Source organism: Apium graveolens, chromosome 11 (genome assembly GCF_009905375.1).
Source record: "Apium graveolens cultivar Ventura chromosome 11, ASM990537v1, whole genome shotgun sequence".
Lineage (NCBI taxonomy): Eukaryota > Viridiplantae > Streptophyta > Magnoliopsida > Apiales > Apiaceae > Apium > Apium graveolens.
Window position 1 is genome coordinate 199,560,772 of NC_133657.1, and position 25,019 is coordinate 199,585,790.

Genomic DNA, 25,019 nt, shown 5'->3' on the forward strand with positions numbered 1-25,019 from the left:
GAAACGTCGGGAATCGATCAAGTATCTAATTATGAATCTGTTTGTATTGTAGATTCAGATAGAAGAGACATTCAGGCTAGTTATGGGAAGGATATTTTAGGTGGCAATAGCTCAGGTTCAATTAAGCAGGAAAGCTATTTAAGGCAAGTAACTCTGCCTTCTCTTATAAGTTGATTACAGAATGATTATTGTTGATGCCATAATAGAGTAAAGAGGCTTGTGAACCTTGCTATTGATTCTTATGAAACCCTGTTATCGTTTCTTGCAATAAACCTGTTATCAATCCTTAAAGGATGTTTGAAGGATAGGTGTTACATATTGAATTCTCAATGATCAGAAGAAGCCCAGGATCTGGTTGTTCGGGTGTCATCAGTATTTGATGTGTCATCAGGATTTGACACATCATCAGCATTTGGATGTCATCAGTATTTGAAGATAATCAGCTTAGAAGATTTGTTCTATTCTTTGTATTGTGGAGTAGATATCTTTTACGTCTGAGTTATAGGACTTTATCTATTCAGTTGAAGATATGTATCAGTTTCAGTTAGTTTTTTAATAATGCATATCTTAGATTGTTTAATTGTATCTGTGTAGTATATAAACACAGTTTAGGTCATCACATAGTATATCGATCTCGAGTATCATTCGACCTAGTAGCTCTCAAGAACATCAGCATTTCTTGAGAGAGTTTTGTAACAGTTTTTATCAGAAATATAAAAAGTTGTTATATTTTATTACTTGTTCGAAACATTTATACAATTGTATCCAACCCCCCCTTAAACAATTGTATCTTTACTGGGAAACAATTGGTATCAGAGCTCACTGATAAACTTACAATCAGAAACGATCTAAACATGTCTCTGAACAAGTATGAAAGTATTAAAATTCCCATTCTGAAAAAGACTGAATATCCTACATGGAAGGTGAAGATGCTCATGCATCTCGAAGCTACAGATCCAGATTATCTCGACGTGATTAATGATGGACCCTACATGCCAACAAAACTGGTGTCTGCAACTCCTACTGTTGCTGAACACTATCAGCTAAAGGAGAAGAGTGAGTGGACACCAGAAGAGAAAGTAGTTGTGCTGAAAGATGCAAAGGTAAGAAACATTTTGCATAACAGTCTTGATTTTGTGATGTCAAACAGGGTTATAGCCTACAAGACTGTCAAAGAGATCTGGGATGCTCTTGAAACTCAATGTCAAGGAACCATGGCCATCAAGAAGAACAGAAGGGCTGTTCTGATTCAAGAATATGAACACTTTGAGGCCAGGCCTGATGAAAGTCTCACTGACATCTATGACAAATTTCTGACCCTGCTCAACAATCTGTCTTTGGTGGGAAAGGTGTATGATCAAGAGGATTCAAACACCAAGTTTATGAGAGCCTTGAGTGAAGAATGGGAGTCTCGGACTTCAATCATATGACATCAGTATGATTTGGAAATAATTACTCTGGATGAAGTCTATGGCATGCTGAGAACTCATGATTTGGAAGTCCAGCAAAGAAAAGAGAGGAAAAGCAGCAAAGGGAAATCAGTTGCTTTGAAATTAAATGGTAAAGCTTTAAAAAAATAGTCTGTTGGAGTTGTAAGAAAGAAGAACAATTTTCCAGAATCAGATATCGATGATTCATCATCAAATCCTGATGATGATACTGATTCTGAAACTGATGAGAACATGACATATTCTGATGTCATGCAAATGGATGCATTGTTGGTTAAGGGCTTCAGGAGCAACATTTACAAAACTTATAAATGAACTTGGTATGGTTAGTTGGGACAAATAAATTCATTTCAATTCATATTTGATTAAATCCTGATGTATATTGATCAAATCATGATATGTCCTAAATGCTGTTTTAGATATTAAGCCAGGAATATTTAATGTATTTTATTATATGCATGATAAATTAAGTAAATTTATTTGCTAATTGTGCATGTATGAATAAATATATCATTATCATCATTACAAGTCAGTCTAGGGAGACGCGCCTTAACAAGACATCTTTTGGATAATTCATTAAGTTAACTCTTCAGTTAATTATTAATCAAATCCCTGGTCTCTTGATATTCCTTCTCTCTCTCTCTCTCTCTCTCTCTCTCTCTCTCTCTCTCTATCGGTTATTTAAATGGCCACTCATCCTTCAGTCAAATCACATCTTCTCAAACTCAAACACATCTTTTCATTTTCATTTCTCCCAAACAATGGGAACTCCAGCTGGTTCTACTGCTATGGCACAAATATTGTGACAATTTTTTGAAATGAAATCCCAACTCCATATCCCATCAACGACATTCCACACGACATCTGGATTCAACTTCTAGACGTCATCAAAAATGATCTTCTATTTTTCCAAAGAGAATTTCGCCTATACACACTTCAACAGCAGGAGAAAATTATTGGGCTTGCTGTTCTCTTTGTTAAAAATAGGAAGAAGCATTGAACATCCTTCATCTGTTTCTCTTCACCATCAGCTTTGTGAGGATCTTCTTAGACTAGGACTATCTTGTAACTTCTTTTGCATGTAATTCATAAATTTCATGAAATGTACTCTTCTGATATATTAATGAAATTTCTTTTGATTGCAAGATTTAGTCTATGCTTATTTCGCTATGTATGCATGTGAATGTTCTAATTGAAGCTTGTTAATCTTTACATCATCCACTTAAAATGTATATCTTGATGATTGTTTTGATTAAAATTGTGGTTTGCTAATAATTTGTGATGCTTTGACAAACAACTGTTAAATTCGAATAGACATATCCTGAGTTTGTCAACTCCTGACAGAAAAGAGGTCTCAAATACTGACGACGGGTCAACATGTTCTAATTCAGATTATTATTAATAATTAATTTCTGAGTAGTTTTATTGCTGCAATTAAATGTTTCACTTAATTAATGGTTAATGGTGGATTATCTGATAAACAAATTTCTACAATTGTGTCTTGACATATCTGTATGTATTATGTCCTTACTTCCGCAATTTACTCCACCATCAAATTCTATTACTCAGTAATTGTTACCCGTCCGAAGTCAAATTCACTAAATTACCTTCTTCATATGAATGTGTTATACATACTCTAGAGTAGTAAAGTTATATAACCAGAAGAAATTCTGTGACATAATTCATCATACACATAGTTTCATTGTGCATATCTCACTTATACTCTCTCTCACAAGCTATACACATCATGACACCGTCTGAAGTTTCACCACTCTTCAGCCAAACCACAATCATACATGGAAATACATTTGGCACTAATAATTACTTAGCTCTGCTTACACATCAGCAGCTACCATCATCTTTTCATGATATTCAGGATTTTCTACTTCAATGTCCAATTGGGTATGCTCTTACGAATCTTGTCAAGGTGTCATACAGGGCTGTCATGCAGGTATGGAATACAGCTTTGGTTAATTCAACAAACACTGGTTTTTCCTTTGAGTATAAGGGCCAAAGATATGAAGTTGATGCTGATATTCTGCTTCAAGCCTTGAGATTGCCTGCCCTTGATGGTGCTCCTAATACTCATACCACTGAGCAGTTGTTTGATATGCTAAGGACTTTAGGCTATCAAGGAGAAATCACAACCATTGGAAAACTGGCAAGGACTAAACTGAAAAGAGAATGGAACTTTTTCTTTGATTACATCAGCAGGTGTTTCTTGAACAAAACAACAAATTTTGATGCTCTTCCATCCACTTCTCTGAAAATTGGATACTCTTTTCTTCACTCTGGTAATTTTGATTATGGTAATACAATACTATAATTCATAATTTCTAGGAGAGCAGATGCTTCAGGAGTGATAGGGTATACTAGATTTCTACAACTGATATTCAATTTTTTATGCCCTAATGTTATTTTTGATGATGATGAATTACTTCATGTTTTTCAAATTTCTAAAAAAGCTATCACTGATCATATTAAAAGGGATGAAAAGAATAAATTTTAAGGACCTCCCTTTCTGCCTAGAGAGGTCAGGCAATTTCTGTCAAGAGATAGACCTAATCCTACACAAGTGCCTACAAATCCTGATGCTGGCACCTCTGTCACAGTTCCTGATGCTGAGAATCAAGAAGCCACCCATCTTGTTTCTAACCCAAGCATTTCTTCTTCCAAACAGCAAACACACCCAGCTTCTAAATTAGCTCCTCTGCTATCTCTCAAAAGACATCAGTTGTAACAAAGAAAAGGTTGTTTAAGAAATCTGTCACATCTGGACAGAAAGCTAAAGAAGCCTCACTGAGTGAGAGTGAGAAGAAAGATGACTGTTTTCCAGTCAGGAAAAGAAGACTGATCATACAAAATGATTCTGACTCAGATGATCAGATGCCAATAGGGTCTTTGTCAAAAATCAAGAAATTCATTGATCAACATCCTGATGACCTTGTTGACACTACTAGAACCAAGGAGCCAACTACTGATTCTAGTGCTCTGCTCGACAAGCTTCCAGTAATTGAAGCAACTGCTGAACTCAAGACAACTGCAAATAGCCAGTTGAAAAGAAAAAGTGAAGAAGTAGTTGGATACATCAGAAAGAAGAAAAAGACTCAGCCTCTTGCCAAGGATGTCAGTACACAAGAACCTAAGTCTCAAAGGGATTTAGCACCTGCAACACATCCAATCACACTGTTAGTCGCTAAATACGCGCTAATAATATACGCAATTATACGCGTTCGCAAGTAATATGGAATTCTTTCTAGTTTATTCCCACAGAGACTGGCTTTGGATAACTAATTAATTTATGCACTTAAGCAACAACGTATGGTTATTATTTAATGCTAAGACGATAACAAATTGAGGTTATTTATAACTAAGAATTAGACTAACAATTATAGCTACGAGAATAAGATTGACTGAATTAATATATATGACAAACATGGGATTCTAACTTCATTAAATACTTCATTCAATAGCCTTATTGTTCTTAACCTTAGCATGCAATGGTGATGACACTAATCAGATAACACGAAACTGATAACCGCCAACTTTCGTTGCACGATTACCATACTACCAGACATCCACAAAAGAGATAGAAGCTGAATAGACACCAATTATATTGAGACCCTATATGTCTATAGAATTTGACAATATAACGGTTTAAGCACAAGTCATCTATCTTGATTACATAGGGCAAGTAAGATGGTTAAAATTATCTACGAATCATGCATAACAATACATGAACCTATGCTAGCATGGCAAGTTTTAAATCCTTAAATTCACTTTCGCTTCATTAAGAATTAACACACTATCTTATAAGTTCGCGACGCTCATAAGACGAATACGCACAACCAATACTAGGCTATCATACAATCACCACATACTAAGGCATCAAAACAATTTAACTAAAGAAATCCATAAATAAATCCGCTAGAGCCCCACGATAACGATTAGCCCATGATCGGACTCATCATCAACGTGGGTTCCGATGAAAGCATGATATAACAAACGTAGTCTTTATAACGAATAAATAAACCAAGTATGAAACAAGAGTAAGGTTCATAAAATAAGAAAACTAGCATCCAAGTTACAACTTAAAACAAAGATTCACAAGTAAAAACAAGATCTTCTTCGTCTTCGTTGAATTCTGTTAAACGGTCTTCTTACGGCTCTCCTTGCTATGTCTCTAGCTTGATATGTCTCTTGCTTGATATATCTCTTGTTTAATATATTATTAAAAACAACCTAAAGTGCTTATATAGCAGCCCCATGCAGTGTAGAATTCTTTCTCTCAGAAACCAAGTAGAAACAGGATTCTGCCATCCTGACACGGCGCGGCCGCGCGCTGGATTTCTGTACTTTGGGCGCGGCCGCGTGCTTGATCAGCGCAGGCGCGCTGGGCTTCTGCCAGAAATCAACTTCTTCATTTTTCTTGCAGATTTGAGCTGGCTTCAACGAGCTTTTATTCCAACACCACCTTGACATCAAATTAGCACCAAAACAATGCTAATTCACCTGATTACCTAAATAATACATGAAATGTAAAAACACTTGAAAACACATTAAAACACTTAACAACTTGAGTACAAATGCATCAATTCAAAGCTTATTAGAGCATTATAAAGTGTCATAAATGCCATTCAACATACCCCCAAAATTGAATCGATGTTTATCCTCAGGCATAAACAAACTCAAAGAACAAGAAAATAAAAATGCATGAATGCAACTACATGAATGCAATGATCCCCATAGAATAACTAAACCAATCAACAAGCAACACCTCAGCAAATGCAGTTACTCGCATAAAGTTCAGTTAAACCACACAAATCAAATTACAAACTAGAGATGTGCGTGTGTGCAACTGCTTACATATATAATATCGTAACTAGATCAACAATCATGACTCACTACTCACCAAGACAATCGCAAGTTTATATACAGAATAAAAGCTAGACTCAAAATAACTTATAACACTTCAATTCTTATATCGGAGTATTATATGGAATCATGCTTTTATTCAAAACAACACAAACACACATATGCTTATTTGATCGTGCAATGAGTGAGGTCCACAAAAGACTTATACAATAGTACCTATGTAGCGAGCGTTAGGTTAGTGGATCCCAGATTATACAAGCTGTTAGGAATATATGTGCATTAGTTTGATGATATGTTTAACAAAACACTTAAGTAGAAATTCAGTGTCTGTAGCCTCAACGGATAAGACCACTTTGGCTATCCGTTGATGGTGTAGCTTTACTTAGAAATAAGTCTAGTGTTGTAGCATATTTCAGTCTCTGTATTTAAGATGTAATTCTTAGAAGTTGAGAGAAACTATGAGTCATGTTGACTACTAGAAGATATGCAGATAGGAAGGCCAATTGTAAATATTTCATGCCTTGTAATTTTGTATAAATGAAGTGGTATCAACGGATGACTTAAAGACCTTCAACGGATGAGAAGCTAAGCTTCAACGGATGTCTCTAAAGCTTCAACGGATAACATCCTTCAACGGATGAGAAGCTAAGCTTCAACGGATGTCTCTAAAGCTTCAACGGATAACATCCTTCAACGGATGAGAGCATCAATGGATGAAAGCTTCAACGGATAACATCCTTCAACCGATGAGTGTATCAACGGATGAAAGCTTCAACGGATGTTCTGATTAACCGTTGATAAGTGGTAGTTGTACCTACAAACAGAGGCACGTGGGTGAACAGAGATAACTGAAATGTGGAAGCCTAATTTCAGGAACATCAGAAAAAGCAGCCGTTCTACTCTAGTATAAAGAGACATTAAGTCAACAAAGTACTGGAGTGAACTGGAGAAGAAACAAGTGGAGATCTTACTTTATTATTTTATTATATCATTGTCTTCACTTGTAAACTTGGTAATATATAAACCAAGTAGTAGCTAGTAATTAGATAAGAATTTTTCCAGAGCTGTTTAGAAAAATCTTGAGAGAAAAATTATCTAGTTTGTACTAGGATGCAGCTGTGATCAAATTCTTAGATCACAGAATTTCTGAAATACCATCTCTGGTGGAACAACAAATCCACCAGAAAAGTTTTTAAAGGTTTATTGTGTTCTTTACATTTGTGGTTGAATACATATCTGTCTGTATCAGCTTAAAGCAATTCACACACTTGTTCATCTTGAACACACAGTCTTTATAAACTGCTCAAAACTTGAAAAAGTTTTGAGATTTACATTCAACCCCCCTTCTGTAAATCTCATTGTTAGTTCACTAGAAATAACAATTGGTATCAGAGCAGGCTCTTGACAAACAAAGAGTTTAAAGATCTTGGAAACTAACAAAGATGAGTAAGAAGGATATTGGAGTAAAGATCCCAGTTCTTGACAAAGACAGTTATCACCATTGGAAGGTGAAAATGCACCTTCATCTACTCTCCCAAGATGAAGGTTATGTAAACTGCATTGAGAATGGTCCTCACATTCCCCAAAAAGTAGCCACAGTTGCTACGGCCACAATTGCTGTTGGTCAATCCATTCCAAAACCTAGAGCAGAATGGACAATGGAAGACACAGAAGAAGTCCACAAGGATAAGAAGGCTATGAACATTTTGTTTAATGGTCTTGACAAGGATATGTTTGATAATGTGATAAATTGCTCAACTGCCAAAGAGGTTTGGGACACAGTTCAGCTGCTGTGTGAAGGTACAGAACAAGTAAAAGAGAACAAGATGCAGCTTCTCATTCAACAGTATGAGTATTTTCATTTTGAAGAAAATGAATCTTTAAATGACACATTTAACAGATTCCAAAAGCTGTTGAATGGATTGAAGCTGTATGGTAGAGTGTACCAAGTGAAGGATTCAAATCTTAAATTCTTAAGATCCTTGCCAAAGGAATGGAAACCCATGACTGTCTCCTTAAGAAACTCTCAGGATTATAAGGACTTCACTCTTGAAAGATTATATGGAATCTTGAAGACTTATGAACTAGAGTTGGAACAGGATGAGGTATTGGAGAAGGGGAGAAAGAAAGGAAGTTCAGTTGCATTGGTAGCTGAAAATGAGAGGGAATGCAGACAAGAAACTGTGAGATCTACATCAAACTCCAAAGATGGTACAAGATATCAGGAATCAAGCAAAGGAAAAGAGCAAGTTGCTGAGAATGAAGACAACTCCAGTCAAGATGACTCTGATAGTGTTGATGAGCATCTTGCATTTCTGTCCAGGAGATTTGCAAAGATGAAGTTTAAGAAAAACACTAGAGCCACTAAACCTCATAAGAACATGGTGGACAAATCAAAGTTCAAGTGTTTCAATTGTGGTATAAGTGGACACTTTGCAAGTGAGTGCAGAAAGCCAACTTCTGAAAAGAAGAAATTTGACCAAGTAGATTACAAGAAGAAATATTTTGATCTGCTCAAGCAAAAGGAAAGGGCTTTCATTACTCAAGAAAAAGATTGGGCAGCTGATGGAGAGGAAGAGAATGAAGATGTGGAGTATGTCAACTTAGCTCTCATGGCTGATTCTGAGGAAAATGAAGTTAGTTCATCAAGCAATCAGGTAACAACTCAGGTAATCACTACTGATGTAACACAGCTTACTAAAGAAGAGTGCAATGATGCTTTTAATGACATGTCTACTGAATTGTATCATTTGCGTGTGTCTCTTAAATCTCTTGCTAAAGAAAATAGTAGGATTAAAGAGAACAATCTGTTTTTAAGTAATAGAAATGCTATGTTAGAAGATAAGTTGATTGACCTAGAGAAAACCAAGCTGCATTGTATATCTGTTGAGAATGAACTAGCTGAATCTATTAAGAAAGTAGAAATACTTTCTAATCAATTAGAGAGAGAGCAAGAGGTGATTAAAGCCTGGAAAACATCTAGGGATGTTAGTGCTCAAATTGCCAAGGTCCAAGGAATTGAATCATTCTGTGAAACTGCCTGGGATAAAAACAAAAAGAAACTGGAATTAATTGATGGGCTGTCAACGGATGTGGAATCAACGGATGATGAAGGTTATCCGTTGAAGGAAGAAAATGAGCATCCGTTGAAGGTTCCTCAATTAAGACAGGCAGATGTTTCTAATAGTGAAAATCTAAAGAAACTCAACAAAAAGTTTGGTTCAACTTCCAAGAACTTTGTTAAAGAAGAAGCAAGCACATCCAAAGATGTCAGTAAGGTGAATATAGGGCACATGACCTTAGAACAGTTAAATAATAGGCTCAAGATGGTTGAGGATAAAAAGGAAACTAAAAGAAAATCTAACAGAAATGGGAAGGTAGGTGTTAACAAACATAACAATTCCACACCTGATAGGTATGCTCCTAGAAAAAGCTGTGTGCATTGTAGTAGTGTTAATCATCTATCTGCTAATTGCAAATCTATTAAGAAAACCCCCATAACTGTACCCTCTTCCATGCCTAACATGTCTGCATCACCTCTACATGCTATGCCTACTATGTCTCAACAGAATCCTTATGCACATTTTGCAAACATGCCATATTTTAACAATCCTTATCTTGCTGCATTTAGTATGCCTCAAATGCCATACAATATGCCTATGTGGAATAACATGTATGCACAATCCATGCCTTATCATATTCCAAATGTGCTAAATGATTCTGTGACTAACCCTACACCTCAACCAACTACATCCAAGACCAAGGTTGACTCAAAGTTACCTAAGTCTAGAGATGCAGGAGGAATGAAGTCTAGGAGAAAGGCTAACAAGAATGGACCCAAGGAAACTTGGGTACCAAAATCAAATTGATTGATTTTATGGTGTGCAGGGAAATAGAAGAAATCTATGGTACTTGGACAATGGCTGTTCAAGACACATGACAGGAGATTTCTCCCTGCTCACAGAGTTTAAGGAAAGAGCTGGCCCTAGCACAACCTTTGGAGATGACAGCAAAGGGTTTACTATGGGATATGGCTTGATTTCAACAAGGAATGTCATCATTGATGAAGTTGCATTAGTTGATGGTCTCAAACATAACTTACTGAGCATCAGTCAACTATGTGATAAAGGGAATACAGTTTCCTTCAATTCTGAAGCCTGTGTTGTCACTAGTAAGAAAGACAACAAAGTGGTTCTAATTGGAGTTAGAAAAGGAAATGTGTACATAGCTGACTTCAACTCTACAGATGCAGAATCTATTACTTGTCTCTTCAGCAAGGCAAGTACAGTTGAAAGTTGGCTATGGCACAAGAAGCTATCCCATTTGAATTTCAAGACAATGAATGATCTAGTCAAAAAGGACTTAGTAAGAGGAATTCCTCTTGTTGAATTCTCAAGGGATGGTCTGTGTGATGCTTGTCAGAAAGGCAAACAAAGGAAAGCATCATTCAAGAAGAAGCTTGAAACAACAATTGATGAACCATTACAGCTGCTACATATGGATTTGTTTGGACCAGTCAATGTATTGTCAATTGCAAGAAAAAGATATTGCTTAGTGATTGTAGATGATTTCTCAAAGTTTTCATGGGTCTATTTTCTTGGATCAAAGGATGAAGCAAGTGAAATCATTATCAATCACATCAGGCAAATCAATAATCATCCTGACTTGAAGGTTAGGAATATCAGGAGTGACAATGGAACTGAGTTCAAGAATTTATCAATGAGGCTGTTCTGTGAAGAAAATGGAATCATGCATGAGTTCTCAGCTCCAAGAACACCTCAGCAAAATGGGGTAGTTGAAAGAAAGAACAGATCTTTAATTGAGGCTACCAGAACAATGCTTGAAGAATCAAAGTTACCAACATATTTCTGGGCTGAAGCTGTTAATTGTGCCTGTTTCACTCAAAATATCTCTTTGATCAATCAAGCTAAAGGCATGACTCCTTATCAGTTGTTCAAGAGAAGAAAACCAACTCTAAACTTTCTTCATGTCTTTGGATGTAAATGCTTTATACTAAGGAATCAATCTGACCATAAAGGGAAGTTTGATGCAAAGGCTGATGAAGGGATATTTGTTGGTTATTCAGCTGGAAAATCTTATAGGGTCTACAATCTAAGAACCAACATTGTTATGGAATCTGTGCATGTTGTGTTTGATGACAAAAAGATTGATGGACTAACAGATGAGGGACAATATGAGAGACTCAAATTTGACAACATTGAGATATATTGTGATGATAGTGAAGAGGAGATTGATGGAGATGACACTTCAAAAGGGATTCAAAACATGCCCTTGGATAATGCACAAAATACTGCATCCGTTGATAGAGGCAATGCAGTATCCGTTGAAAGACATAGTGCATCATCCGTTGAAGTACAAAATGAAACATCCGTTGATCATATCTCATCAACGGATAATCGATTTACATCATCAGTTGATAGAACTCCAAGTACCCTGCAAAGGACCAACAACTCAGGGGGAGTTTCAACTAGTCAACACTCTGTCTCACATCATGACAATACTGAGGCCACCTCATCTAGAGCTCATCTTCCACTTCAAAGGAAATGGACCAAGAATCATCCCTTTGAACTGATCATTGGTGATGCATCATCTAAAGTGCAAACAAGAAGAGCTACTCAAGATGAATGTATGTATAGTAGTTTTCTATCTCAGGAGGAACCTAAGAAAGTGGAAGAAGCCTTATTGGATCCAGATTGGATATTAGCTATGCAGGAAGAGCTAAACCAATTTGAGAGAAACCAAGTTTGGAAGCTAGTACCCAAACCAAAGAACAAGAGTCCTATTGACACAAAATGGGTATTCAGAAACAAGATGGATGAAAATGGCATTATCATAAGGAATAAAGCCAGATTGGTTGCTAAAGGCTATTCTCAGCAAGAGGGAATAGATTTTGATGAGACATATGCTCCTGTTGCAAGACTTGAAGCCATCAGAATTTTTCTAGCCTATGCAGCCCATGCCAATTTCAAAGTCTATCAAATGGATGTCAAGAGTGCATTTCTAAATGGGAAATTAGAGGAAGAAGTCTATGTAAGTCAACCTCCAGGATTTGAAGATCCAAATTTTCCAGACTATGTGTATTATCTGTTGAAAGCACTCTATGGACTGAAGCAAGCACCTAGAGCCTGGTATGAAACCTTATCAAAATTTCTTTTGGAGAATCACTTCACTAGAGGTACTGTTGATAAGACTCTCTTCTTTAGAAATGTTAATGGCTCTAGTATAATTGTTCAAATTTATGTAGATGACATAATATTTGGTTCTAAAGATGATAAACTTTGTAAAAAGTTTGCTAAGCTAATGCAAAGTAATTATGAAATGAGCCTTATGGGAGAACTAACCTATTTTCTTGGTTTACAAATTAAACAAGTTAGTAATGGAATTTTCATTAGTCAAACTAAATATATTCATGATCTTTTAAAGAAGTTTGACTTAATGGAATGTTCATCTGCAAAAACTCCCATGGCCACTGCCACCAAACTTGAATTAAATAAGACTGAAAGGTCTGTGGACATTACAAGTTATAGAGGCATGATTGGTTCACTTTTATATTTAACTGCTAGCAGACCAGATATAATGTTTGCTACATGTCTGTGTGCTAGATTTCAAGCTGATCCTAGGGAGTCTCACTTAATAGCTATCAAAAGGATTTTCAGATATCTCAAGGGTACACAAAATTTAGGTATTTGGTATCCTAGAGAATCTGGCTTTGATCTAATTGGTTATTCAGATGCAGACTATGCAGGTTGCAAAATAGACAGGAAAAGTACAACAGGCTCCTGCCAATTCCTGGGAAACAAGCTTGTATCATGGTTTAGCAAAAAGCAAAATTCAGTCTCTACTTCTACAGCTGAGGCTGAATATATTGCTGCTGGAAGTTGCTGCTCTCAAGTGTTATGGATGAGAAATCAACTCCTTGACTATGGACTTCATGTTGATAAAATTCCTATCTTTTGTGACAACACAAGTGCCATAGCCATAACAGAGAATCCTGTACAGCACTCAAGAACCAAGCACATTGATATCAAGTACCACTTCATTAGGGAGCATGTCATGAATGGTACAGTGGAACTACATTTTGTTCCAAGTGAACAACAAATTGCTGATATATTTACCAAGCCACTTGATGAATCAACATTCACAAGATTGGTAAGTGAGCTAGGTATGCTTAATTACTCTTAAAATTCATGTCTTTATTGCAATTTGATTTGAAGCCTGAAATGTATTAGCCACTAGAACAAATTTGACTTCTAACACAGATTATTCCATCAACGGATGTTCCCTATCCGTTGAAAGTCAAAATTGTTCTGTCAACGGATGTTCATTATCCGTTGAAAGACAAATATAGTTCTGGAATTTTTATCCGTCAATGGATAAAGCTGAAGTGCTTTTCAACGGATAATAGTTTACCTTATCCGTTGAAATGTCACATCAGTCGTTTCAGGTGTTTCACAGCCGTTGATTCTTTTACTCAACCGTTGATACAAATATACAGTGTTGTATATATGTGTATTTACGGTAGTTTTCAGAATTTCTACAGTTTTATTTATTCCTGAACGGCTATCACTTACTTAAAAGTATCTTTTAATAATATTATTTACGTTTTAATTCAAGAAAGTATATAAGCCCAATTGAATTCTTATTCTCACTTTACGCTTTCTTGCAATTATCATTCTCTCTCTCTTATTTCTCAAGTTCTTCTCTGCAACCTCTACTCACAACAATGGCACCAGCAGTCAAAATTATGTCTCAAACAGGATTTGTTTATGAAAAGAATAATTTCATAGTCTTGGTTGAAAAGAATGAAGCCCATTCTGATTATCACAAGATGATGGACTTCATCAAGAACTGCAAACTGAGCTATGCAATGTTGGAAGCCCCAACCATCTACTGTGAGGTGGTAGAGGAAATTTGGACAACTGCAGAGTTTAACTCCACAGATATGACTATTGCCTTCTCTCTCAAAGGTAAGGACTATTGCATTAATTGTGATGATATACAATCTTGCTTTAAGTTGCCTGAGAATAATGCCATGACACCACACACTGATAAAGATGTCTCTGCAATGCTAGATTCCATAGGCTATGCTTTTGATTCTGCTAGTTTAGGTAGTATTAGAAGGAAAGGACTTAGGAAAGAATGAAGTTTTCTTGGAGATGCCTTTATCAAGGTTTTCTCTGGGAAAATTAGTAATTTTGATGCCATAACTTCATCTCTAGTTAATATGCTCTATATGCTTGTTTCTGATAGGTATTTTAATTTTAGCAACTGTGTTATGCTAGAATTAGGTTCCAGATTAGGTAACAAAGCTAATAGACCACATAACATCTACTTTGCTAGATTCTTTATGTTGTTAGCTAATCATGTTGCTGAAGGTTTGGTTATATCCAATGAGAATAATAAGCTCAAATGCTGGGCACAAGAGAAAAGGGTCCTTGCAGATCTTTTGAGAATGAACCTCAACAGCCAGGTGCCATTGGTATACTTGCCAATTATGAATGCACCACAGGTAAGTGAGGTAAATGTTTCCATAACTCCTACTATTTCCAACCCTATTGTTTCTTTGCCTTCTAGTGTGGCTATGGAACCTATGTCTTTGACCAAACAGGCTCCTACCAAAGCCACCAAAACTAAAATTTCCAAAGTCAAGTCAAAGAAGCCTACCTCTGTTGTCTCTCAAAAGACAACAGTTGTAACAACTGCCAAAAACCCTGAAGGGAGTGAACAGGGAGTGAGTGGTGAGGGGAGGGGTGAACATCAAAAAGCCCCCCAGGATAAGGTGGGAGAGGTGAGTGGTACCCAAGCTAGCCAAGCCACAGTTTCTCAAAAAGCTGTGGTGGTTGAAAAGGTATCTAGCACATCCCTAGTTGCATCCTCCCAAAAGGATGTTACTATTGAAAATAGTTCCCAACCAGGAACACAGAACAAACGAGGGAGGGACACTGAAGCCAAACACTCACCAACAAAAGCTTTTATTAGAAGAAAGAAGGCTAGAACCCAATCTTCTACACAGGGTGCACACACTGCACAGATACATCCATCTGTATCTATGCCTTCTCAAACTCAGTTTGATGTGGCTCCAATAAATGTGGAGTCACAGCCCCATTCTCTTACAATAATAACACATCAATCACCAAACACTTCATCACCATCTCTGGATGTGGATATGTTATTCCCATCAATTCCTGATTCTCCCTCTTTATAACTCAGGGAGGAGCCCCACTCAAATACAGGTGATCATCATCTCTTAGATGATTTGTTGGATCACCCGCAAATTCTTTCAGATATAATTGAAGGATCTGTGTCACCACATCTCAAATCAATCTACACAGATTCAACAGTTATATCACTTTCAATTTCAACTTCTTTTCCTTCTTCAACGGATATCACTCATCCGTTGACAAGTGGTTGCTTTTCAACGGATAAGCTTAACAGCAGTTATCCGTTGATAACATCAGTTTCACCTTCAACGGATATTCCACATCCGTTGATAGTCTCTACACACATAACTGAATCAATTCCAAGTGTAGAAGACATGAATACTGTGCAATCACTCTTAGGATTGAGGGAAGGGAGTGAAAATTTGAGTGAGAGGCTGGGTTGCTCCCAGGCAAAAGGAGAGATTGAGAGCTCAAAAATGCATGCTATTTCTTCCAGCATGGCAAAAGTAAGTGAGAGGAGTACCACCTTAGTAGGTGAAGGTGAGGGAGTGAGTTGTGTGAGCCAGGGGGAGCCCCTGATGCAAGAAAATAGAGAAAAAGAGAGAAAGGCAGGTACAGTAGGTATAAGGGTGGAACCATCCATTGCTAGTGAGTCAATGATTGTGGATGATGCTGAAAAGGAAAGACAATTTCAGCAACATTACAAAGCTGTAATTGATAACATTTCCTTGGATGCTGACACTTTTACTCATCCTGTGTCAGCCTATCAAATGTTGGCTGCTCAGGGCAATGAGGAGGCAGACAAGACACTACATCTAGTACACACAACAGAATCTCTTCAAAGGGATAAAGCTGCTATTAACAAGATGCCTTCTACAGCTGGTGAGCCATCTGAGGAATTTGGAGTAAATTCTGATGATGATGACTCTGTTTCTTTTGATGGAAGTATGAACTTAGGGGGAGATGAAGGCCCTAGTTCAATTCCAAATCTACCTGAATGGGCTTTGACAAAGGAGTATAGATCAGGGGAATTCAATGTCTCCTTAGTCAAACAAATCAACACTATTCAACAGGCCATTCAGAACACTTCACATGCAAGTATCAAGGCTATCCTTCAAGCTCACCTGGACTCACTGCATCTCATGAAGTTGCAGCAAGTAAAGCAGAATCTGAGTATGGATGATCTCAGGAAGGATATTGCTGACTTGAAATCCTACAGTTCTGAAAAATTGGATTCAGTCATGCCCTATGGTACATTGCAGGACTTGGTTTCGAGATTGAAAAAGGAATCAGTTACTGAGAAAAGGCTGGCCAAGTTGGAAGACAGAGTTCAAGTTATTGAAGATTCTGTGGCCACCATTCTTCACAACCAACAATCTCAAACCAGTCTCCTAATGCAGCTGGCAAAAGCACAAGGCTTGACCCCTCTCCTTGATGATAACAAAAAGGGGGAGAGTAAAAGGGAAGGGGAAGGAGAGCCATCTACAAAAATCAAAATATCTAAAGTGCTAGTTCCTGCCATCACTACTTCTCCAATCATTCAAATTAAAGGAAAGCCTGATGGAATTGATTTAATCCAACTGGCAACAGCTGAAATTCAAGTACAAGAGCAAAGGAGGAGAATTGATGAAAGGGTGCAACAGTTGTTTGGCTCTACACAAAATAAATCAAGATCTGTGAAATATAGCACAAAGATTGAACCAATCAACATGGAGCTCAAGCCAGTAGGGAGACATAAGGATGGAGAAGCTTCTTCCAAAGAACTACAAGCTATAATTCTCAAGCCCAATAAAAGATCCAATAAGGACTCTACAAAGAATCCTTTAAAAGAAGTGGACTTTCCTCCTCCAAAAGCTGATGAGAACAAGCTTTTAGGTAGGAGTATTGCTTATCTCAAAGAGACCATGGATGAGGCTGTAAGGAGAAATAGGGCTATTATCTCTAGAGAGGGAAAGAGCATATGTGTGATGCAAGGACATCCCAAATTCTCAATAGCCAAGAAGGAAGAAGTCAAGCAACTAATGGCTGACAAAAGAGCACAAGCAAAGCTTGAATAACAGCTAAAGTCAGTCAAGTTGAAGAAGAAAAAGGAATTGAAGTCAGGGGTGAAGACAAGATTGCAGACCTAGATGAGGTTTTTGGAAGTATATTTGGTGAGAATATGGAAGAAAGAGAGGAATGGCAGAAGGGAAACAGAAGAAAGGCCAAGGCACATAGAAGGAGTGAAGATAATACTGAAATAACCAAATCTATATCTAAACCACTACCTTCCATACCTGAACCTCTTGTTGCTAATCCCACTATAAACATCCATGGTGAACCAATCATTCCAAAAGAGGAACCTATTGATTGGGACACCATCAAATTGCCTACCTTTCTAACCACTCTTCCACTACCAAAGAAACAGAAAAGAAAACCCAAATCTACACCTCCCATAACCTCTAAGAAATTCACTCAAAAACAACAACCTAACCCTAAGCCACCCATTTCTAAAGATGATTATGTTCACATCTGTGACATAAAAGAAACTTCAGACATTAATCTCTATCTGGATGAGCTAGAGGAAGTAAGGGGAATAGCTGCCTACAGACAGCTACCAGAGAGATTGGTGTTCAGATACAAGGGAGCTGGGGAAAGAACATGGCCTCTCTACAGGATTCTGAATGAAGGCTACTCTACCTTGGTCAGAGTCTTTTCAGCCATACAGAAGGATTCTGGCTTTACCAGAACTGCCAAGACTGAAATTCTCAACAAGATTGCCAACATAAGGAAGACTTGGAGGGAACCCAATGCTTTGCCCAGAACCTTACTCATTCAAGAAAGGGGAACTAAAATTCACAAATCACCTCATTGGTTGATGGAATTTAGAGATGACAAAGGAGTCAGAAGATTTTTCAGACTTGAAGACCAACTCAAGATTGCCAGCAATGAAACTCTCAAGGAAATGCAATCTAAGTTGGATATCAGTGTTGAAGATGAAGCTGAATTCTTCAGACAACTCCAACTCCAAATTGAGGAAAATGACAAAGGGCTAGGAAAGAAAACCAGGGAACAAAGAAGAAAATAATGATTTGCTCAGGCTAGAGGAGCACCCTTGGAAATACTGTAAATCTTCAATTACCTCCTAGTACATACACTTTTGCAGCACTTTTGAATTTCTGCTTAGTTTCATTTCATATATCTGTTAAGTGTTTTGTTATCATTAACCCTGAATTTATGCCTACAATTCTTATAGACATAAATAGGGGGAGATTGTTAGGAATATATGTGCATTAGTTTGATGATATGTTTAACAAAACACTTAAGTAGAAATTCAGTGTCTGTAGCCTCAACGGATAAGACCACTTTGGCTATCCGTTGATGGTGTAGCTTTACTTAGAAATAAGTCTAGTATTGTAGCATATTTCAGTCTCTGTATTTAAGATGTAATTCTTAGAAGTTGAGAGAAACTATGAGTCATGTTGACTACTAGAAGATATGCAGATAGGAAGGCCAATTGTAAATATTTCATGCCTTGTAATTTTGTATAAATGAAGTGGTATCAACGGATGACTTAAAGACCTTCAACGGATGAGAAGCCAAGCTTCAACGGATGTCTCTAAAGCTTCAACGGATAACATCCTTCAACGGATGAGAAGCTAAGCTTCAACGGATGTCTCTAAAGCTTCAACGGATAACATCCTTCAACGGATGAGAGCATCAATGGATGAAAGCTTCAACGGATAACATCCTTCAACGGATGAGTGTATCAACGGATGAAAGCTTCAACGGATGTTCTGATTAACCGTTGATAAGTGGTAGTTGTACCTACAAACAGAGGCACGTGGGTGAACAGAGATAACTGAAATATGGAAGCCTAATTTCAGGAACATCAGAAAAAGCAGCCGTTCTACTCTAGTATAAAGAGACATTAAGTCAACAAAGTACTGGAGTGAACTGGAGAAGAAACAAGTGGAGATCTTACTTTATTATTTTATTATATCATTGTCTTCACTTGTAAACTTGGTAATATATAAACCAAGTAGTAGCTAGTAATTAGATAAGAATTTTTCCAGAGCTGTTTAGAAAAATCTTGAGAGAAAAATTATCTAGTTTGTACTAGGATGCAGCTGTGATCAAATTCTTAGATCACAGAATTTCTGAAATACCATCTCTGGTGGAACAACAAATCCACCAGAACAGTTTTTAAAGGTTTATTGTGTTCTTTACATTTGTGGTTGAATATATATCTGTCTGTATCAGCTTAAAGCAATTCACACACTTGTTCATCTTGAACACACAGTCTTTATAAACTGCTCAAAACTTGAAAAAGTTTTGAGATTTACATTCAACCCCCCTTCTGTAAATCTCATTGTTAGTTCACTAGAAATAACACAAGCCTTAGGTCCCCTAAGAACCTAATAACTCGAGTACTAAAGAGCCCACTCGTGATTAATTATACATAACACTTATTCTTTTTTTCTCTTTTTTTTATAACAAATATCTGAATGAGTGCGTTTCGCTCCATCTCATTCAACCCTAGACTACTCATAAAAATATGAGCCGGCTACTAGCCATTTGACACCTAGCCATATAACTAGCAATGAAATCCAACTTTCTCCAATTTTTAAATATCCATGTCTTTTATTATTAAGAGAATATCCTAAATTCTAAATATAAATAAGCGATTAAACCTCGACAAATTAACAAACCATGATCATGATCTAGCACTCTAGAAACCTATAAGACTCAGTGAAATACAATTGTCTCTAGCATCCAAATCAATTCGATAAGACTCAACATCACTAAATACGACATCACTACACTAACATCAATATCACCAATTAATCGGAAAATATCATCTAAGGGATCATGTTATAATGCAAATGTTTGAAACTACATGAAGAAAGTATCATAAAACTACCAAAAATAATAAAATAAACAACTACATGGTAAAATATGCAAACTAAATGTACTAATCTATCATGAATATGCAACTAAATGTGGCTCACACAAAACATATTCCTTCAACTACTACCCCCAAACTTAAAATATTCACTGTCCTTAGTGAAGGTAATAGTAAGGAATTCAGGTTTACCTACTGCGAATCAGAATCCTCACCCTCAACGGGTGGAGTGTCAGGAGGCGGATACATGGAGTCCTCCCCAAATACTGGCCACCGGATGTCAACTCCGGTAGCTCTAAATGCAGTCCCAAGTGCCTGGGTGAGATCATGTACAAACCGACTATGGATGTCGTGCATCGCATCCATCCTCCTCACTATACTGCGTCGAACTCAAACCAGCTCCCATATCTGCCCCTGTTCCCTCCTGCTCCTGCTCCTGTTACGATGGACCAGCCTCCTCTCCATACTGAGCTCTCCAAGCTGCTCGACGGGCATGCTGAGAACCTCCTGCAGTAGCAGCCTCCATGGGCCTACCACCTGATAGATGATCATAAGAGTACCCAAGCCCCTTAGGATCGGGCTTGCCGCCATACCACTCAACCTTGATGTGCAGAGTAGAACTATCAATAGGAGCACTGGAAAGCTACAGCTGCTCATATGTTGGCTAATGAACACCAAACGCCATGCATAACTTCGTCACAACGGACGCATACGGAATAGCCCATGTAGTACCTCCTCTCAAGAATCTCAGAATCCCTTGATAAATCACCATCCCCAAATCAATGTAATCACCTTGAACAATACCTAATAGCAGATGAGCACGCTCCACAGTAATCTCATGCACATGCGAAGATGGCATGATGTTAGCACAAATAAACGAGTTCCAAGCCCGTGCAAACCTGTTCATGCACGACGCAGGGAACGTGGAGTAATCAGTAGTGCCCCTCTTGAACTTCCAGTGAGTCTCAGGCACACACAGAGTTGCAACAATCAGATCAAAGTTAAAGTCCTCAGGAGTCTTATCATTCCAAGTGTCATGACCAGTGTGGCGCCCTCCAAACCCGGGTCAGAAGTTTGGGGTCCATAACACATATACAATATATAAACCTGTATATGAAATATTATTTGCAATGACCCTGCTTTACATAACCACGGATCGCAACAGGTTCAAGTATGAAAACAAGCCACAACCTTAACTTTTATTACAATGTACCAAATCCCAACTAATTTAACTTACAACTGATAATGAGATTACTCTTACAATCTTACTATCTCACTATTGTGATAAGCTCCTGCTAGCTCGATCCAACATAATCTGGAATCCTAGCTCGCACTTTGGACTGAAGAACTTCACTATCATCCATATCCTTTTTAACTGTAAAATATATAAAAAGATTCGCAAGAGTGAGCTAACTAGCTCAGCAAGTCATATTATCAATAACTGAGGTTAAACAATGATCAAACGAGATGATTCAAAGGAATCAAGTTTCTTGTTAAACAACTAATAGAATTGGATATTCATTTTAAGTTTTTAAAACCAAGGTTAGGCTGCTGATCAGTCACGCACTAACCCCGAGCAAAGCACACAACACTGCTCTAACTACTGGATCCAAGGCACACATTGGCCTAACTTGACCATCGATATGGTCTGACCATGAATCTGGTCCACATAAAGAAAATTATCCAATTCTAAAGCAGTTCAATATGATAAACAATATAATTCATAAAACCGGATCATAATCAATAACAATAAAACATTTGTATAAGAGCATGGTGAAAATTCATGGGTACCAAAAGGGTATGTTAAAGTATATAAAAGAAGTGGCCTCCAGCCTGTAGGATAATCGGGTATTAGATAAATAATGTTTTTACAAGGTTTTAGTACTTTGATGTCACAAGGTATGGTTGAGTATAAAAGTTTCTGTATGTGTAAACAATTCTGTTCCAGTATTTGGGATATGATGGATATATATTTGTGGAGCGGCATTATGTTTGTGTGGTTTAGTATATGGTAAATCAACAAGAAATGGTTCACAAAGAATAAGGCTTACGGCTCAAAGATCAAATGATGTGACTCAGGTTCAAGGCTAAAGGATTCAAAGTACTTTCAACATAAAACAAAGTTATTTTGAACACTTAACAATATGTTACGAGAAAGTTTAGAAATATTTACATTATATCTTGAAAAATGTTTAGAAGTACTTGCCTTATCATAATCGATTTCAACTTCATTTGTACTTGTCTAATGACTCCATTCAACAATCACTCGTCTGTTTCTCCTATGCCTCGCTTCTATCCTCTGATCACTTGCTGTATTTTCTACATGTCAATTTTATTTTATGATCACCTGCTTCTCTTTCCTACGCCTTGCTTACTCTGCTAGGCATCATAAGTATCTATTAATATTTAACTCATACAATTCTATTCGACATACACTTCTATCTACCCTTCGTTTTACCCAAATCTGATTAAGGATTGAAAGTTACGCTATAAACAAGTAATCACCGAACATATAGACCGACAGTCAACCAACAAGTCACATATAACACATAGCACGTCACATTATTAATGATATATCATTTATAAAGAAGTCTCGGGTCATAAACAGGTTTTCGGGTATTTAAAATGATTTTTAAAACATTTTTCAGAATTAAAACGGGTCGTTGGATCAGTTTCGGAGTAATAAACAAGATTCGGATGGCCAATTCTGGCTTCAAAACAATTTTATAATAAATATCGAGCCTTGAAAACAATTTAAAATAATATTTTAAAGCTCGAAACTATTTTTCGGAATTTTTAAATCATTTATAAATAATTAAATCCAATTAAATAATCAATTAATAAATAATCAAACTAATTAATCAATTAATATCTAAATTAATTGATCAATTAATCAATTAAATATTAATTAAAATTAATTAATTAAGTAATTTAGATTTATTTCAAATTAAAAATAAATTTTAGAATTAAAATAAATGATTTTCGGAATTTTTTGAAAATAAAAATCAATTCTGGAAATGATTTTATAAAACAAATCCAGTTTTTAAAAGATTTTAAAACAGAAATCCAGTTCCTGAAAGTTTCAGAAACTTCTAGGTACTAACTTGCAAATCTGCCAAAAACATTTCTGATTTAGGAACTTTTTAGATCAAAACCGGGTCAAAAATATAAACAAAACGGGTCAACAATCGGGTTGCCAAGAACAACCCAGACCCGCCGGAAATTTTACAGAATCCGGCGAGGTCGGAAAGCTCCGGCGACCCCGATTAATGCTCAAATTGATACGTTCTGGTCTGGTTTTTGCTTGGAATTCATTTACAGCCTTCCCAGAAACACTAATCAAGTAACAATCATCACAAACCATGTCTGGAACACAACCTCCGGCCAAAATCGATATAAACTCCGGCGAAAACTTTAAAAGACAACTCCGTACTTATCAGGAATCATTTGTGATATGTAAATACATGGTTCGATTGCAAATTTGATAAGGAACACAAAGAACCCATCAAGATCGACTGAAAACCCCTAACAAAGATTTCCCCAAATCGAATTGAAAACATTCAAAGTAATATAAACCCTAATTTCTAAATTCCAAGAATCAAACCCAAAATTAAACATGTTATTGAACTCCAAATCAAGAGTATAATATACCAAAATGATCAGGAAAACAAGCTCTACAACATACAATCATCAAATCATACAAATAATCTCTCGAACAAAAATTCATAATTTAAATACCAATAAATTCGAATATAATTAAATAAATAGGAAATCACCTGATGTTTCTGGATTGAAATTGATGGAAGATTTGGATTCTAGATTTCAGTAGCTTCGTTTTGAGTATATGTACGCCAAAATCGGATATCGATAACGCCTTCGAATTTGTGTTTGATTACGAAGAACATAATTATAGTATTTTCTCTGTAAAAACTCTGTAAATACTGTTTGCAAATGATTTCTGATACAAAATAAAATAGGGTAGAGGCTATTTATAATTATGGGAAATTAGTATCCCGTTGGATCATTCCGGATATAAAATGGTACGTTTATTTATAAAAACTGATCCAAACGGTACCAGTTTTTGAGATAATTATCCAAATCAGTACAATTTGTACTGCGGTCTTGGTCTCAGCGCCTGGTTACACGTATTACGAGGTGATAATTGTGAAAATTTAATAAAAAGCTCCCGTTTATCGAAAATACGAGTTTTATTGATTTACCGAAACGAATATTGTATCGAAAATGTTCCGCCGGGACCCGCGCAGGACAAACCGTACGCCGGATCGAAAAAGTCGAAACATGGAAAATGCTCGGAATATTGCAATTAGGTTAGGAAGGAGTTCACGGAAGAATTTCGGGTTCTAAAAACATAAAAACGGATGACGTTGGTTGGTTCCCGTTTTTATAAAATAGATTTTAAATACCCGGAAAAAGATTTTATAAAATCCATATGATTCCTATAAATTCATAAATCAACGTAAAAATAATTAGGAAGATATGACAATTATCTATATTTTATTTGGAACGTATAAAAATTGAAATAATCAATTAATAATATTTTTAAACATCCAAACACATTTAACACTTAACAAATAATTCACAGAATAGATACTGAATACATATAATAAT